Source organism: Arachis hypogaea, chromosome 13 (genome assembly GCF_003086295.3).
Source record: "Arachis hypogaea cultivar Tifrunner chromosome 13, arahy.Tifrunner.gnm2.J5K5, whole genome shotgun sequence".
Taxonomy (NCBI): Eukaryota; Viridiplantae; Streptophyta; class Magnoliopsida; order Fabales; family Fabaceae; genus Arachis; species Arachis hypogaea.
The window spans coordinates 75,185,004-75,200,485 of record NC_092048.1 but is presented as its reverse complement, the minus strand read 5'-3'; the positions used below and the strand labels follow the sequence as shown (position 1 = coordinate 75,200,485).

Genomic DNA, 15,482 nt, shown 5'->3' with positions numbered 1-15,482 from the left:
TCTCAGTTAGGCAGATATAAATTGATAATGGAGTTTTCAAAAATAATATAATAAAATAGGGATAGAAATACTTATGTAATTCATTGGTGAGAATTTCAGGTAAGCGAATGGAGATGCTTTCGTTCCTCTGAACCTCTGCTTTCCTGCTATCTTCATCCAATCAGTCTTACTCCTTTCCATGGCTGGCTTTATGTGATACATCACCATTGTCAACGGCTACTTTCGGTCATCTCTCGGGAAAATGATCCAATGCCCTGTCACGGCACGGCTAATCGTCTGAAGGCATCACCCTTGTCAATGGCTTCATCTTATCCTCTCAGTGAAAATGATCAACGCACCCTGTCACGGCACGGCTATTCATCTGTCGGTTCTCGATCATGCTGGAATAGGATTTACTATCCTTTTGCGTCTGTCACTAACGCCCTGCAATCGCGAGTTTGGAGCTCGTCACAGTCATTCATTCATTGAATCCTACTCGGAATACCACAGACAAGGTTTAGACTTTCCGGATTCTCTTGAATGCCGCCATCATTCTAGCTTACGCCACGAAGATTCTGATTAAGAGATCTAAGAGATATTCATTCTAGCTTATTTCATGTAGAACGGAAGTGTTTGTCAGGAACGTGTTCATAGGGGAGAATGGTAATGAGCGTCACACATAATCATCACCTTCATCACGTTCTTGGGTGCGAATGGATATCTTAGAAGCGAAATAAGATGAATTGAATAGAAAACAGAAGTACTTTGCATTAATCTTTGAGGAACAGCAGAGCTCCACACCTTAATCTATGGAGTGTAGAAACTCTACCGTATGAAAATAAATAAGTGAAGGTCCAGGCATGGCCGAGATGGCCAGCCCCCAAAACGTGATCACAGGATCAAAATACAATCCAGGATGTCAAATACAATAGTAAAATGTCCTATTTATAATAAACTAGCTACTAGGGTTTACATGAGTAAGTAATTGATGCATAAATCCACTTCCGGGGCCCACTTGGTGTGTGCTTGGGCTGAGCTTTGAGTGTTACACGTGTAGAGGTCTTTCTTGGAGTTGAACGCCAGCTTTTGTGCCAGTTTGGGCGTTCAACTCTGGTTTTGGCTCCTTTTCTGGCGCTGGACGCCAGATTTGGGCAGAAAACTGGTTGAACGTTATCTATTCTTGGCCAAAATATGGACTATTATATATTTCTGGAAAGCCCTGAAAGTCTACTTTCCAACGCAATTGGAAGCGCGCCATTTCGAGTTCTGTAGCTCCAGAAAATCCACTTTGAGTGCAGGGAGGTCAGAATCCAACAGCATCAGCAGTTCTTCTTCAACCTCTGAATCTGATTTTTGCTCAAGTCCCTCAATTTCAGCCAGAAAATACCTGAAATCACAGAAAAACACACAAACTCATAGTAAAGTCCAGAAATGTGAATTTAACATAAAAACTAATGAAAACATCCCTAAAAGTAACTAGATCCTACTAAAAACATACTAAAAACAATGTCAAAAAGCGTATAAATTATCCGCTCATCACAACACCAAACTTAAATTGTTGCTTGTCCCCAAGCAATTGAAAATCAAATAGGATAAAAAGAAGAGAATATACTATAAATTCCAAACTATCAATGAAACATAGCTTCAATCATATGAGCGGGACTTATAGCTTTTTGCCTCTTGAATAGTTTTGGCATCTCACTTTATCCATTGAAGTTTAGAATGATTGGTATCTATAGGAACTTCAGATTTCGAATAGTGTTATTGACTCTCCTAGTTCAGTATGATGATTCTTGAACACAGCTTCTTTATGAGTCTTGGCCGTGGCCCTAAGCACTTTGTTTTCCAGTATTACCACCGGATACATAAATGCCACAGACACATAATTGGGTGAACCTTTTCAGATTGTGACTCAGCTTTGCTAAAGTCCCCAATTAGAGGTGTCCAGGGTTCTTAAGCACACTCTTCTTTTGCTTTGGACCTTGACTTTAACCGTTCAGTCTCAAGTTTTCACTTGACACCTACACACCACAAGCACATGGTTAGGGACAGCTTGGTTTAGCCGCTTAGACTAGGATTTTATTCCTTTAGGCCCTCCTATCCACTGATGCTCAAAGCCTTGGGATCCTTTTTATTTGCCCTTGCCTTTTGGTTTTAAGGGTTATTGGCTTTTTGCTCTTGCCTCTTTCTTTTTCTTTCTATATTTTTTTTTGCCTATTTTTTTTTTCTGCAAGCTTTGTTCTTTGCTGCTTTTTCTTACTTGAAGAATCATTTTTATGATTTTTCAGATTGTCAAATAACATGTCTCCTAGTCATCATTCTTTCAAGAGCCAACATATTTAGCATTCTTAAACAACAACTTCAAAAGACATATGCACTGTTCAAGCATACATTCAGAAAACAAGAAGCATTGTCACCACATCAATATAATTAAGCTAAGTTCAAGGATAAATTCGAAACTCATGTACTTCTTGTTCTTTTGAATTAAAACATTTTTCATTTAAGAGAGGTGATGGATTCATAGGACATTTATAACTTTAAGACAAAGTTACTAACTACTAATGATCATGTAATGAAGACACAAACATAGATAAGCACATAGCATAGAAAACGAAAAACAGAGAAAGCAAGAACAAGGAATGAATCCACCTTAGTGATGGTGGTGTTTCCTTCTTGAGGAACCAATGATGTCCTTGAGCTCTTCTATGTCTCTTCCTTGTCTTTGTTGCTCCTCCCTCATTGCTTTTTGATCTTCTCTTATTTCATGGAGCATGATGGAGTGCTCTTGATGTTCCACCCTTAGTTGTCCCATATTGGAACTCAATTCTCCTAGGGAGGTGTTGATTTGCTCCGAGTAGTTTTGTGGAGGAAAGTGCATTTGAGGCATCTCCGGGATCTCATGGTGATGAGCTTCATACGCCTCTTGAGCTCCATGACTGGGCTCTCTTGCTTGCTCCATCTTTTTCTTAGTGATGGGCTTGTCCTCTTTAATGAGGATATCTCCCTCTATGTCAATCCCAGCCGAATTGCATAGGTGGCAAATGAGGTGAGGAAAAGCTAACCTTGCCATAGTGGAGGACTTGTCAGCCACCTTGTAGAGTTCTTGAGGTATAATCTCGTGAACTTCCACCTCTTCTCCAATCATGATGCTATGGATCATGATGGCCCGGTCTATAGTAACTTCAGACCGGTTGCTAGTGGGAATGATTGAGCATTGAATGAACTCCAACCACCCTCTAGCTACAGGCTTGAGGTCCAATCTTCTTAGTTGAACCGGCTTGCCTTTGGAGTCAATCTTCCATTGAGCTCCTTCTACACATATGTCCATAAGGACTTGGTCCAACCTTTGATCAAAGTTGACTCTCCTTGTGTAGGGGCGTGCGTTCTCTTCCATGTTTGGCAAGTTGAACGCCAACCTCACATTTTCCGGACTAAAATCCAAGTATTTCCCCCGAACCATTGTAACATAGTTCTTTGGATCCGGGTTCTTACTTTGATCATGGTTCTTGGTGATCCATGCATTAGCATAGAACTCTTGAACCATTAGGATGCTGACTTGTTAGATGGGATTTGTTAGAACTTCCCAACCTCTTCTTTGAATTTCATGTCGGATCTCCGGATACTCATTTCTTTTGAGTTTGAAAGGGACCTCAGGGATCACCTTCTTCTTGGCCACAACATCATAGAAGTGGTCTTGATGGGCTTTGGAGATGAACCTTTCCATCTCCCATGACTCGGATGTGGAAGCTTTTATCTTCCCTTTCCCCTTTCTAGAGGATTCTCCGGTCTTAGGTGCCATCAATGGTAATGGAAAAACAAAAAGCTTATGCTTTTACCACACCAAACTTAGAATTTTTGCTCGCCCTCGAGCAATAAAAGAAAGAATAGATGAAGAAGAAGAAGAAAGGGAGGAGAGGGAGAGTGGGGAGTGTTTCGGCCAAGAAGGGTGTAGAGGGGTGTGTTGTGTGAATTTGATGAAGAATGGAGGGCTTTATATAGGGAAGAGAGGGGGGAAAGGTTTCGGCCATATGGGTGGGTTTGGGTGGGAAATTGGTTTTGAATTTTGAAGGTAGGTGGAGTTTATGAGGTAGGTTTATGGGGAAGAGTGGATGGATGTGAGTGGTGAAGAGGTGATGGGGAAGAGAGTTTGAGGTGATTGGTGAAGGGTTTTTGGGGAAGAGTGTTTATGGGGTTGTGTGAAAGAGAGTGGTGAGGAGAAGTGAGTGGAGGTAGGTGGGAATCCTGTGGGGGTCCACAGATCCTGAGTGGATCCTGTGGGATCCACAGATCCTGAGTGGATCCTGTGGGGTTCACAGATCCTGAGGTGTTCAAGGATTTACATCCCTGCACCCATTAGGCATGTAAAAATGCCTTAGCACACAACTCTGGGCATTCAGCGCCAGGTTGGTGGCCATTTTGGGCATTCAACGCCCATTTGTGTGCCATTTCTGGCGTTGAACGCCAAAACCATGCCTGTTCTGGCGTTCAGCACCCAGAAGCTGCCCATTTTGGGCGTTCAGCGCCAGAACCATGCTCTGTTCTGGCGCTGAACGCCAGACAGATGCTCCTCCAGGGTGTGATTTTTCTTCTGCTGTTTTTGATTCCGTTTTCAATTTTTATATTTATTTTGTGACTCCACATGATCATGAACCTATAAAGACATATAACTAAGAAAAATATAGTTAGATAAATAAAAATTGGGTTGCCTCCCAACAAGCACTTCTTTAATGTCAATAGCTTGACAGTGGGCTCTCATGGAGCCTCACAGATGTTCAGAGCATTGTTGAAACTCTCCAACACCAAACTTAGAGTTTGGATATGGGAGTTTAACACCAAACTTAGAGTTTGGTTGTGGCCTCCCAACACCAAACTTAGAGTTTGACTGTGGGGGCTTGGGTTGACTCTGCTTTGAGAGAAGCTTTTCATGCTTCCTCTCCATGGTTGCAGAGGGAGATCCTTGAGTTTTAAACACAAGGGAGTCCTCATTCCATTGAAGGACTATTTCACCTCTGTCAACATCAATCACAGCTCTTGCTGTGGCCAGGAAAGGTCTTCCTAGGATGATGGATTCATCCTCTTCCTTTCCAGTATCCAGGACTATGAAATCAGCAGGGATGTAAAGGCCTTCAACCTTTACTAACACGTCCTCTACTTGTCCATAAGCCTGTTTTCTTGAACTGTTTGCCATCTCTAATGAGATTTTAGTAGCTTGCACCCCATAGATTCCCAGTTTCTCTATTACAGAGAGGGGCATAAGGTTTATTCCTGAACCAAGGTCACACAGAGCCTTAAAGATCATGGTGCCTATGGTACAGGGTATTATGAACTTCCCAGGATCCTGTCTCTTCTGAGGCAATGTCAGTTGATCCAGATCACTTAGTTCATTGATGAACAAGGGAGGTTCAACTTCCCAAGTATCAATGCCAAATAATTTGGCATTCAGCTTCATGATTGCACCAAGAAACTTGGCAGTTTGCTCTTCAGTAACATCCTCATTCTCTTCAGAAGAGGAATACTCATCAGAGCTTATGAAGGGCATAAGGAGGTTCAATGGAATCTCTATGGTCTCTAGATGAGCCTCAGAGTCCTTTTGTTCCTCAGAGGGAAGCTCCTTATTGATCACTGGACGTCCTAGGAGGTCTTCCTCCTTGGGATTCACGTCCTCCACTCCCCTTGTAGGTTCGGCCATGGTGCTTATGTCAATGGCCTTGCACTCTTCTTTTGGGTTCTCTTCTGTATTGCTTGGGAGAGTACTGGGAGGGATTTCAGTGATCCTTTTACTCAGCTGGCCCACTTGTGCTTCCAAATTTCTAATGGAAGACCTTGTTTCATTCATGAAGCTCACAGTGGCCTTGGATAGATCAGAGACAAGATTTGCTAAATTAGAAGCATTTTGTTCAGAGTTCTCTGTCTGTTGCTGAGTGGATGATGGAAAAGGTTTATTATTATTAAACCTGTTTCTTCCACCATTATTAAAGCCTTGTTGAGGCTTTTGATCCTTCCATGAGAAATTTGGATGATTTCTCCATGATGATTTATAGGTGTTTCCATAAGGTTCACCTAAGTAATTCACCTCTGCTATTGCAGGGTTCTCAGGATCATAAGCTTCTTCTTCATAAGAAGCCTCTTGAGAGTACTGTTGGATGCAGCTTGCATTCCATGCAGACTCTGAGAGATCATATTGACTTGCTGAGTCAATATTTTATTCTGAGCCAATATGGCATTCAGAGTATCAACTTCAAGAACTCTTTTCTTCATAGGCGTCCCATTACTCACAGGATTCATTTCAGAAGTGTACATGAACTAGTTATTAGCAACCATGTCAATGAGTTCTTGAGCTTCTGCAGGCGTTTTCTTTAGGTGAATGGATCCACCTGCAGAAGTGTCCAGTGACATTTTTGATAGCTCAGATAAACCATCATAGAATATATCCAGGATGGTCCATTCTGAAAGCATGTCAGAAGGACACTTTTTGGTCAACTGTTTGTATCTTTCCCAAGCTTCATAGAGGGATTCACCTTCTTTCTGTCTGAAGGTTTGAACATCAGCTCTAAGCTTGCTCAGCTTTTGAGGAGGAAAGTACTTAGCTAAGAAAGCCGTGACCAGCTTATCCCAAGAGTTCAGGTTGTCTTTGGGTTGAGAATCCAACCATAATCTAGCTCTGTCTCTTACAGCAAAGGGGAAAAGCATGAGCCTGTAGACTTCAGGATCTACTCCATTAGTCTTAACAGTATCACATATCTTGCAAGAATTCAGTTAAGAACTGAAAAGGATCTTCAGATGGAAGTCTATGAAACTTGCAGTTCTGCTACATCAGAGAAACTAATTGAGGTTTCAGCTCAAAGTTGTTTGCTCCAATGGCAGGAATGGAGATGCTTCTTCCATGTAAATTGGAATTAGGTGTAGTAAAGTCACCAAGCATCTTCTTTACATTATTATTATTTTCGGCTGCCATCTCCTCTTCCTGTTCGAAAATTTCTGAAAGGTTATCTCTGGATTGTTGTATTTTAGCTTCTCTTAGTTTCCTTTTCAGAGTCCTTTCAGGTTCTGGATCTGCTTCCACAAGAATGTTCTTATCCTTGCTCCTGCTCATATGACAAAGAAGAGGGCACAGAAAAATAATAATAATAATAGAGATCCTTTGTAAGTGGAAGAAAAGGGGGAGACAAAGAATGTAATATAATGGAAGAAACACAACTGTGAGGAGGGTTGAGATGTGAGATGAGATGTTAGTAGATGAATGAATAAATAGAATAAGATGGCAGAGGGATAATTTTCGAAAAATATTTTTGAAAAAGAGTTAGTGATTTTCGAAAATGGTTTTTGAAAAATGTTAGTATTTTTCGAAAATTTTTTTAAAATCAAAAATAAAAATAAGAATAATTAGTTAATTAAAAAGAAATTTTTGAAAAAGAGGGAAGATATTTTCGAAAATTAGAGAGAGAGAGTTAGTTAGGTAGTTTTGAAAAAGTTAAGAAACAAACAAAAAGTTAGTTAGTTAGTTGAAACAAATTTTGAAAAGATAAGAAGTTAGGAGGTTAGAAAAGATATTTTGAAACCAACTTTTTGAAAAAGGTAAAATGAGAAGATATTTTTGAAAAGATATGATAGAAATTAGTTTTTGAAAAAGATTTGATTTTTAAAATCACAATTAATGACTTGATTCATAAGAAATCACAAGATATGATTCTAGAATTCAAAGTTTGAATCTTTCTTAACAAGCAAGTAACAAACTTCAAATTTTTGAATCAAAACATTAATTGATTATGTTATTTTCGAAAATTTGATATAAAAATAAGAAAAAGATTTTTGAAAAAGATTTTTGGAATTTTTGAAAATAACTAAGAATTTTGAAAAAGATTTGATTTTTGAAAAAGATTTTGAAAAAGATAAGATTTTCAAACTGAAAATTTGATTTGACTCATAAGAAACAACTTGATTTTAAAAATTTTTGAAAAAGTCAACTCAATTTTCGAATTTGATGAGAGAAAAAGGGAAAGATATTTTTTTTTATTTTTGAAATTTTTATGAAAAACATGAAAATTATGCAATGCATGAAATTTTTAGATCAAAACAATGAATGCATGCAAGAATGCTATGAATGTCAAGATGAACACCAAGAACACTATGAATGTCAAGATGAACATCATAGACACAATTTTGAAAAACTTTTAATGCAAAGAAAACATGCAAGACACCAAACTTAGAATTCTTTAATGCTTAGACACTAAGAATTCAAGAATGCATATGAAAAACAATAAAAGACACAAAACAAAAAATCATCAAGATCAAACAAGAAGACTTACCAAGAACAACTTGAAGATCATGAAGAACACTATGAATGCATGAGAATTTTCGAACAATGCTAGATGCACATGCAATTGACACCAAACTTATGACATGACTCATGACTCAAACAAGAAACACAAAAAATGTTTTTGATTTTTATGATTTTCTAATTTTTTGGATTTTTTCAAAAATTATATGAAAAAGAAAAAATAAGGATTCCAAAATTATTAACATGAATTCCAGGAATCTTGCATTCTTAGTCTAAAGCTTCAGTCCAGGAATTAGACATGGCTCACTAGCCAGCCAAGCTTTCAATGAAGGCTCCAGTCCAAAACACTAGACATGGCCAATGGCCAGCCAAGCTTCAGCATTTAACACCAGAGTATATTGCTCTTGATAACAAATTGCAAGCCTCAGTCCAAATAAATTTAGACATGGCTTTACAGCCAGCCAGGCTTCACATGCTTCATGAAACACTAGAATTCATTCTTAAAAATTTTGAATAAATTTTTTGAAAACATTTTTATTTTTTTTTCGAAAACAGATGAGAAAATTTTAGAAATATTTTTGAAAAATTTTTGAAAATAAAATAAAAAGAAAATTACCTAATCTGAGCAACAAGATGAACCGTTAGTTGTCCCTACTCAAACAATCCCTGGCAACGGCGCTAAAAACTTGGTACGCGGAATCGTGATTACACTTTAATTATGTAAAATTCATCGCTCTTTCTTTCCCTGGTAATGGCGCCAAAAACATGATGCCAAGACCATGGTTCACAACTCCGTGTAACTAACCAGCAAGTGCACTGGGTCGTCCAAGTAATACCTTACGTGAGTAAGGGTCGAATCCCACGGAGATTGTTGGTATGAAGCAAGCTATGGTCACGTTGCAAATCTCAGTTAGGCAGATATAAATTGATAATGGAGTTTTCAAAAATAATATAATAAAATAGGGATAGAAATACTTATGTAATTCATTGGTGAGAATTTCAGGTAAGCGAATGGAGATGCTTTCGTTCCTCTGAACCTCTGCTTTCCTGCTATCTTCATCCAATCAGTCTTACTCCTTTCCATGGCTGGCTTTATGTGATACATCACCATTGTCAACGGCTACTTTCGGTCATCTCTCTCGGGAAAATGATCCAATGCCCTGTCACGGCACGGCTAATCGTCTGGAGGCATCACCCTTGTCAATGGCTTCATCTTATCCTCTCAGTGAAAATGATCAACGCACCCTGTCACGGCACGGCTATTCATCTGTCGGTTCTCAATCATGCTGGAATAGGATTTACTATCCTTTTGCGTCTGTCACTAACGCCCTGCAATCGCGAGTTTGGAGCTCGTCACAGTCATTCATTCATTGAATCCTACTCGGAATACCACAGACAAGGTTTAGAATTTCCGGATTCTCTTGAATGCCGCCATCATTCTAGCTTACGCCACGAAGATTCTGATTAAGAGATCTAAGAGATATTCATTCTAGCTTATTTCATGTAGAATGGAAGTGTTTGTCAGGCACGTGTTCATAGGGGAGAATGGTAATGAGCGTCACACATAATCATCACCTTCATCACGTTCTTGGGTGCGAATGGATATCTTAGAAGCGAAATAAGATGAATTGAATAGAAAACAGAAGTACTTTGCATTAATCTTTGAGGAACAGCAGAGCTCCACACCTTAATCTATGGAGTGTAGAAACTTTATCGTATGAAAATACATAAGTGAAGGTCCAGGCATGGCCGAGATGTCCAGCCCCCAAAACATGATCACAGGATCAAAATACAATCCAGGATGTCAAATACAATAGTAAAATGTCCTATTTATAATAAACTAGCTACTAGGGTTTACATGAGTAAGTAATTGATGCATAAATCCACTTCCGGGGCCCACTTGGTGTGTTCTTGGGCTGAGATTTGAGTGTTACACGTGTAGAGGTCTTTCTTAGAGTTGAACGCCAGCTTTTGTGCCAGTTTGGGCGTTCAACTCTGGTTTTGGCTCCTTTTCTGGCGCTGGACGCCAGATTTGGGCAGAAAACTGGTGTTGAACGCCAGTTTACGTCATCTATTCTTGGCCAAAGTAAAGACTATTATATATTTCTGGAAAGCCCTGGAAGTCTACTTTCCAACGCAATTGGAAGCGCGCCATTTCGAGTTCTGTAGCTCTAGAAAATCCACTTTGAGTGCAGGGAGGTCAGAATCCAACAACATCAGCAGTCCTTCTTCAACCTCTGAATCTGATTTTTGCTCAAGTCCCTCAATTTAAGCCAGAAAATACCTGAAATCACAAAAAAACACACAAACTCTTAGTAAAGTCCAAAAATGTGAATTTAACATAAAAACTAATGAAAACATCCCTAAAAGTAACTAGATCCTACTAAAAACATACTAAAAATAATGTCAAAAAGCGTATAAATTATCCGCTCATCAGCTTCCTTTCCTCTGTTTCTTTTTGTGGAATTCCTCTGTTTTGTCTTTCTTTGATGATTATTTCCTTTTCCATAGCCTTATCACTTTCCTCCATAACTGCTTTCCCTTTCAACCCAGCAGCTTTTTCGCTGTTCTTTGGGTCATCTTCAGTGGCCTTTAGGAATATATTTGTCCTCCTCTCGCCCATTTCTGCAAGGTGTCTAGCTAGCTGTTCCATTTGCCTCTCAATTCTTCTAAGTGAGGCCTCTTGGTTCCTGCTTATCATCTCTTGATTTTTCCTTGCTTCTTCCTGCTCTATTATTATCATCTCTTGAACTTTCACGAACCTTTCCATCATCATTTCTAGAACATAGAGTCTTTGAAAGTTTGGAATTGGTCGTGATTGTGTTAACTGTGATGGTTATTGAGAGTCATTTTGGGCGAGTTGTGAGGTAGGATGGGGTTGGAAATATGTGTATTGGGGTGGTGCATGATGATTGTTGTTGTGGGGGTGGTTTTTATGCTGGTTTTTGAAGTTGGGATTGTTGCAGTTGAAGTCCCTTGGTCTTTGATTTTGGTTTTCAACCCCCCTCCAGTTGGACTGAGTTCTCCAGGGTGGGCTGTACACATCATTCTGAGACCTGTATTGGAATATGCTAGAGGAACTGTTTGGAGAATGTGATTGCTCATAACTTTGTTGCTCATGGTTAATTGCTCCAGAACCTTGTTCAGCTTGATTCCACCCGTAGGAGTTTTGAGTTAGGTTGTACGCATGTACTACAGCAATTCTCAGCTCATTGATTTTTCTGACCATCATGTCTAGTTGTTGTAGAGTTTGCTGATGCATCTGCTTGTTTTGGTTCATGACTGCACGGACACCTTCAATTTCCTTCTCTTGTGTGAATGGTTGCACTTCTGCCTCTGGTTTAACAATTCCCTGAGGTGGTTTCAGCTTGGCTAGGAGTTCACTCATTAGTTCTTCCCATCCGATGATGTTTCCTTGTGGGAAAGCTTCAAACCACTGAGCAATGTCGTTCATGGTGACAAGTGAGTGCTTCAAGTTATGGGTTGCATTATCATCTAAGGTGGGGACATTACTACCATGCTGACTGGGATTCGTTGGGTTCTTCTCCATGATCTGCACAATCACAAATAGTCCAAATGAAGATTGAATACATTCATGTCCAAAATATGGTTAAAAGGTTTAGCTGACACAATGTATCAAACAGTTGATAGGCTTGAAAGATTAGTAAGAGAGAATTACTTCTCTCGTATATTCAACAAGCTGAAGTATGAGAATCATACGAAGCCAGAGAAACCAAGAAAACTTCACTTTATTGCTAAAGTGAGGTTTCAGTTAGTTCAAGTAAAAATTCAAACAGTTAGTGGGTTAATCCAAAGTTAGAGAAACAGAAAATAAAAATGCTAGATCTAGATCTCCACTTCACTTAATCATTGTCAATCTATTTCAATCCCCGACAACGGCGCCAAAAACTTGATGTGTGGAAAACGATCCAACACGAAACTAACCGGCAAGTGCACCGGGTCGCTTCAAGTAATAAAACTCACGGGAGTGAGGTCGATCCCACAGGGATTGAAGGATTGAGCAATTTTAGTTTAGTGGGTGACTTAGTCTAGTGAATCAAGATTTGGTTGAGTGATTTTTAATTTGCAGAAACTAAATTGCATGAAAAGTAAAAGGGAAGAGGGACAATTGACAAGAAATTAAAGAGGGCAGAAAATAAAAGTGCTGAATCTTAAAGAACAAGAAATTAAAGAGGGCAGAAAATAAAAGTGCTGAATCTTAAAGAACAAGAAATTAAATTGCAGAAACTTAGATTGCAAGAAATGTAAATTGCAGAATCTTAAGATGCAAGAAATTTAAATAACTTGAATCGTAAAGGGAATTGGGATTTGGATTTGCATAAATTAAACAAGGAAAAGTAAAATTCAACAAACAGAATTGTAACAGATGGACTCAATTAAACCAGATCTTGAATGAAAATGAAAATAAGCTTGGCGTAGCAACGAAACAAGAAAATTGAAATTGAAAGCTGTAGATCTCAGGACTCAAGAGACTAGATAGCCAAGTCTAGATCTCACTGCCTTCCTAGATCCAGCAAGAACAATTGCAAAGAAAATGAAGAAAAGTAAATTACAGAAATAGTAGAAGAAGAAGCAATTAACAGAAATGGAAATTCAATTATGCAGAAAATTAAACAAGATCTCAAGATGAGATTGAAACAGAAGTTCTTCAATTCTCCACCCAAGATCCAAAGCAAGAAAAGTAAAGAGTGCTGAGCAAGAACAAGGAAGAAGAGAGATCAATTCTCCTTCCTAATTCTCTTGAATTCTAAAAAAACAATAATTCCAAAATGTAAAGGTGAGCTCTCTCTCTAAGTGTTCTCCAAATGCTAAAGGGAAGCTCTCAGAAAACTTAAATCCTAAGCTATTTATACACTTTCTTCAAATGGTCTTCAAGCCTTGAATTGGGCCTTTGCTCTTGATGGAATTGGGTTGATAAAATCCTCTGTTGATTGCACTTGGAGTTGGAGAGAAACCCATTGTGAATCGGGACATAAAGCACAAAAGCTTGAGTCAAAGTTTGAGGTAAACTTTGGCTCAAGCTTTTTATACCAGCCACCCCCTTTTGCTGCTATCCACGTTTGAGCTAAAGTTTGAGGTCAAACTTTAAGCCAAACGTGGATCACCTTGTATGCATTTGTGGCGCCAACGTTTGCCAAAAAGCTTGAGGCAAACGTTGGCGCAAGCTTTTCTCCTCCAGGGTGTTGGTGTGTGGCGCCAACATTTGCCAAAAAGCTTGAGGCAAACGTTGGCGCAAGCTTTTGCTCCATCCAGGGTGAATTCAACTCTTCCAAAAGTTTGAGCTAAAGTTTGAGGCAAGCTTTTGCTCAAGATTTTTGTTCTCTCTTGCTCCTTGCCCTTTCTTCTTTCTTCAACCTTCTTCAAAGCTCTTTTCACCTATCATCAATCAATCAAACACATCAAAGCTATGCTCAAAATCATGAGTTTGTTATTCTTTCATAATATATGACAATTATAGCACAAAATCTCATGAAATTGCATTAATTCATCCATGGTTGATTGAATCAAAGGAAATATGAAATTCTACCCAATTGGCTTACTTATGGCTCAAGAAAGTGCATAAAAACAATTGAAAACAAAAGAAAAAGACTAGTGAAACTAGGCTAAGATGACTTGTCATCAGCCTCCCAACAAGCGCTTCTTTATTGTCATTAGCTTGACATCCTCTATGCTTGCTCAGCTCAGATTCTGGGCTTCCTTCTCCTTGTCCCATTGTCCTCCTAAGTGAGGCTTTGCTCTGTGATGCTCATCCTGGATGAGTGATTCTTTTCCTTTAGCCCTCTTCTCACCCATTTCTACGAGGTTCTTAGCCAGTTGTTGCATTTGCTTCTCAATTCTTCTGACTGAGGCTTCCTGGTTCTTCATTGTCACCTCTTGGTGTTTCATCATTCCCTCTATTAAGATCTCCAGATTGATGATCCTCTGAGAGTCTTGTGAGATTGGTTGGTTGTGGGGTGTTGGAGGTTGGAAGGGTGGGTAGTGTGGTGGTATATAGTGATTGTTGTTGGTATGGTGGTGTTTTTGCAGGTTTGGAAAATTGGGGTTGTTGTAGTTGAAGTCCCTTTGTTCCTGATGTTGATATTCACCCATTCTTAGATAAGAATGTGGCTTCCATGGTGGAAATTGTGCATTCACTGTAGTAGAATGTAGAAAATCAATTTGTCGAGCTATTGACTCCAATTGTTGCTGAGTTTGCCGGTGTAGCTGTTTGTTTTGATTCATGACTGCCGTCACTCCTTCAAGATTCATCACTTCCTTTTCTGAAATTGCATTCTGTGATTTCTCAAATGAGTGTTGGTTATTGGCTCTTTTGTCATTTAATTCTGCAGTTCCTTGGCCGGTTGCTGTTGCTTTAAGTAGGCCATCTGAGAAGTAATCTACCGCTCTTCTTGTTTCTGAGGTTAATCCTTCATAGAACGCTTGGAAACCCACTTTGTCACTTGCTTTCTTGTATCTTTCCCATGCTTTGAACAATGGTTCTTCCTCTCCTTGTATGAATGGATGTATTCCCTCTTTCATCTTGATGTTTTGTTGGGATGAGGAGAATTTGGCTAGAAACTTGGCAACCAAATCATCCCAACTAGTGATACTTCCTTGGGGAAAGGTTTCAAGCCATTGTGCCGCTTCATCCCTCAGTGAGAAAGGAAATAACAAGAGCCTATAGGTATCATGATTTACACCATCGAGATTGACAGCACCACAAATCCTCAGAAAAATGGATATGTGCTGTTTAGGATCCTCCAATGGATTTCCACCATAGGAACAATTGTTCTTGATTAGTGTAATGAGTTGCGGCTTCATGTTGTGGTGTTCTTCTTTCTCAGAAACTCCTTCTTCAATGATATCCTTCCCTCTGGCCTCTCTTCTTTCCTGTGACATATAAATCAACAAACGGAACACACAGTGGTACTTTTGAAAATTGAGTGTAGTCAGTTGAGATAAAACATCAAACAGTTAGTGGGTTAGTAAAAAATTAAAGAAAAAGTGCTTGATCTAAACTACCACCTCACTTAATCATTGTCAATCTATTCAATCCCCGGCAACGGCGCCAAAAACTTGATGTGCGGAAAACGATCCGACACAAAACTCACCGGCAAGTGTACCGGGTCGCATCAAGTAATAAAACTCACGGGAGTGAGGTCGATCCCACAAGGATTGAAGGATTGAGAAACTTTAGTTTAGTGGTTGAATTAGTCAAGCAAAC

The 15,482-nt window shown here is 39.3% G+C and overlaps 1 non-coding gene across 1 annotated transcript; it reads left to right on the top strand.

Moving 5' to 3' along the window:
• Nucleotides 1–6,429: 6,429 nt before the first annotated feature.
• On the top strand, nucleotides 6,430–6,537 carry LOC112738825 (small nucleolar RNA R71). The gene has a single exon (XR_003169781.1). It is a non-coding gene; the product is annotated as a small nucleolar RNA R71 (small nucleolar RNA).
• The last annotated feature ends 8,945 nt before the right edge of the window (nucleotides 6,538–15,482 follow it).